At 43.8% G+C, this 3,801-nt stretch overlaps 1 long non-coding RNA gene across 1 annotated transcript; it reads left to right on the forward strand.

Moving 5' to 3' along the window:
• The first annotated feature begins 2,577 nt into the window (after positions 1 to 2,577).
• On the forward strand, positions 2,578 to 3,467 carry LOC147632937 (uncharacterized). The gene is made up of 3 exons (XR_015267030.1): positions 2,578 to 2,812; positions 2,935 to 3,024; positions 3,109 to 3,467. It is a non-coding gene; the product is annotated as an uncharacterized LOC147632937 (long non-coding RNA).
• Positions 3,468 to 3,801: the final 334 nt, after the last annotated feature.

The raw sequence follows: 3,801 nt of genomic DNA on the forward strand, positions 1-3,801 counted from the left end.
AAGCAAGAAGTTCTCCACGACTGAAACCAAAACAACGAAATAACAAAAGAAGAAAAAAGCACAAAGGAGATAAAAATACCAGGAAAACGAATTGTACACAATCGTCGCAGGAGATGGAGATGAAGGAGGTTGGAGGTTTGTCTTTGACGTTGGATACAGGAGGATGATTGATGAAGGAGGGTTGGAGGAGATAGTCAGTCGTTGATGGAGATGAAGGCCGTTGGTGGGATAAATGAGAGGCAATAAATGAGATGAGTATCCTAGAAAATCCGTCTTTAATGCTACGCAACACGTCAGCGCCACGTTTTCAACCGCCATTCCATGACTGCCACGTGGCATCCCGCCGTGTACCTAGCAAAAGAGGCAATAAATGAGATGAGTATCCTACAAAATCCGCTTTTAATGCTACGCGACACGTCAGCGCCGCGTTTTCACCCGCCATTCCATGAATGCCACGTGGCATCCCGCCGTGTACCTAGCACGTGTACAAGGTATAAAGTTTAATCAAAGCCCTTTTTAATGCTATACGACACGTTAGCGCCGCCTAGTCGCCCTGGCAGCCCGCCAGCACGTGTGTTCGCTCTAAAGACTAATCAAAGCCGTTAATCACGCCACCTTTTCGTCCTCTTATCGATTTTGCCTTGTCCGTCCTCCTGCTTGCCTCCAGCTGACTTCCGACTACCGCCACAGTACTGAGCCGACTTTCCAACACCTGCACGACAGTCTCCATCCATTCACAAGCAAGAAATGTAAGTTTTTGTATAATACTTGATTGTTTTGTAAGTTTCTTGTATATTGCTTGTTTGTTTTGTTTTTTCTTCGACTGTTTGCCCTGTGCCATTGTTTATTCTTCGACTGTTTGCCTTCTGCCGTGGTGACTCGATTCACCTTAAAGCACACGACGGGCCATTAGAATCTCAATAAGCTCCATGTCTTATGGTGGATCGAATCACCAAGGGAGAAGGCAAACGTAAGAGATTCGCGAAAATCGATTCACTATAACGCGAGGAGGATTGTTTTGCTTTGACTGGCCCTTAGACTCGCGTTATGGTGAATTCACCATAACGCATGACCAAAGGGCAAAGGATTCACGATAATCCACCTCTTATTGGTGTCAATTAAATCACCTCCTACACGACAGTCTCCATCCATTCCCACTCATAGAATGTGATGAAAGTGTATTACTTGATTGTTTTGTGTTTCTTGTATAATACTTGATTGTTTCGTTTTTCCTTCGACTGTTTGCCCCTGCCGTTGTTTTCTCTTCGACTGTTTGCCCTCCGTCATGGTGATTCGATTCAGCGTAAAGCAGACGACGAGTCATTAGAATCTCAATACTATTCTATGTGTTATGGTGAATCGACTCACCAAACTGCTAGACGGAAAGGTAAGAGATTCGGGAGAACCCTCCTCCCGTTGTAGTAGATCGATTCACTATAACGCGAGGAGGATTATTTTGATTTGACTGGCTCTTAGTCTCGCGTTATAGTGAATCAAATCACTTTATGGCAAGATCGAAGTTCAAATAATGCACGATAATCCGCCTCTTATTGTTGTCAATGAATTCGCCATAATGCGAGAAAAATTATTGTGCTTCTGTGGACCTTCATCTCTCGTTATGGTGAATGGATTCACCATAACGCGAGGAAGTGCATATTGCTTTCTTGGCCCCCCTCTCTCGCTTTATGGTGAATTGTTAATCGTGTACTACTGAATAGCAAAGTTTTCTGCTTTTTCTTGCGTTTTCAGATGGCTCGTGTAAGGCATACAGCTAGACCCATTGATAATGCAGCTCCCTCATCTACTGGGAAGAAGATGGGCGTTCTGAAAGCCTCAAGATCAAGAAAATCAAGTAGTCCTTCCCGATTGTCCAAAACGCAGCCTAGACTCAGGCGTTTCGCAGAGCATTCGGCAGCCCTGCGAGAAATCAAAAAGTTTATGAAGCACCCGACAGCTGCTATTCCCAGATTGCCTTTCCAGAGGCTTGCCAGGAGAATTTGTGAGCAGAATGGAATTTTGTTTAGGTGGAAGGCATCGGCCTTGTTTTGCTTGCAAGAGGCCACAGAAGATTGGATGATCGAATTTTTTTTGGATAGTTACGTTCTTGCTGCCCACGCACACAGGGTGACAGTAATGGACAAAGATTTTTTCAGCCTTATAGCCCTTCGTTTCAGATACGATAAGTCACTTAGACCAGTTACGTTTACTGATGAACGAATGTTACAAATTTTGGATGTCCGGCCTGTACAAAAAGTGAGAATTGAAGAGGTGACCGAGGGAGGTCCAGATCATGAGCATCAGACTCGGGCAAATTTAATGACAAGCGCTCAAAGGGAACATCAAGCTGCAATGCTTGCATTGCAAGCAAAAAGGGAAAATGTTCGAGCACTCCACGCCATGAATCGGGAGGCGCTGCAATTTTTGTTGCCGGAGTTCTATGTACCCTTTAATATTAGAGGGCATAGATGTTATTTCCCGATTCATGCTGAAGAAATCAACATTTTGTTTGATCCCAAAACTGAAGTCAACGACAAAGTGCTCAGATGTGTTTTAAGGTATACTCTTTTCTCTGTCCTCCCACAATTTTTCATTCTTGGCTCTTAAAGTTGATGCCTCACTCTTGATATGTTTCCTTGTGAAGTTTTGTTATTTCGCTATTGCCCGAGGATGTACAGCAACGAGTGTTCCAGATTGATTCACTGGTCTCAACACTGTTGCTAGAAGAGTCAGTTCCGTACCTCGATGTGCTGAACTGGTTTCGGGAGGTCCAGCTGGACGATGCCCGAGTATTTTTTTTGGCATATCATGAAAAGTGAGTTTGTCTCTCTCTCTCTCTCTCTCTCTCTCTCTCTCTCATGATGTTTATAGGAATCACCGTACACGAGTTATATAGTGCTTCCTTTGGATTGAAACTAATAGAATTCTATTGTGCAGTTCCCATTGGAGTCTTCTACTAGTCGACGTGCAAGAAAATGTCATTTACCTTGCAAATTCGACATCTGGTGCCCATGGAAATGTTTTGCTGTAAGTAAAAATCATTAAGATACATATTATTGTTTGAGTTAGAAGTCCGGATTGATCAGGATAATGATTGATCTCTGTTTACAGTGGAGTCAGGAAACTAATGGCAGCTTACGAGAGCCTCAGCATGGACATCGACAGCCTGGATCGATCGACCATCCGTAGGGTTAGTGTCCCCAAACAAGAAGATGGCTACAGCTGTGGGTGGAGGGTTGCACTTAATGCAATGTTGCTGCTACGAAGCATTTTTCAGCTCCCTTCAGAGGATGTAAGCATTTTCAGCTCCCATACGCATTTGTGCGCCTGTTTATCTTCTTATATATTGTCATGTTGATCTTATTTATGTCTTGATGAATTGTGATGGCAGTTTCCATCAATGTCTCGCTACGTGGACCTAGACGTCCAAACGTTTAGGGAGGAAACGATTGCGAAATTGATCGAGGTCGCTGAAGTTATGCCTCCAGACGGGCCAGTGGACTTCATCCCGCCCAATCCACGAGGGGGGATAGGCCCCCCTGAGCCTCTTACATGGGCTCCATACTTGGGAGAAGAGCCCTGGCTCCATCCTGAAGCCGATACCTATGGGTTCCAGCCATAAATAGTTTTTTCCTTCTTCCAACAAATGTACGTTTAAGCTATACATGTATTGGAGGGAGAACATCAAATGTAAATACACTTATCATTTGAAAATCAGAGGATCAAATTTGCTACTGTGTTCCTTCACTGCTTGCTTTCTTACTTTAAGCCTTTTTTTGTGTACATAAAAATTCAATTGGGGAA

This window comes from Cibotium barometz, chromosome 12, assembly GCF_041138505.1.
Source record: "Cibotium barometz isolate CiBa-2024 chromosome 12, ASM4113850v1, whole genome shotgun sequence".
Classification (NCBI taxonomy): domain Eukaryota; kingdom Viridiplantae; phylum Streptophyta; class Polypodiopsida; order Cyatheales; family Cibotiaceae; genus Cibotium; species Cibotium barometz.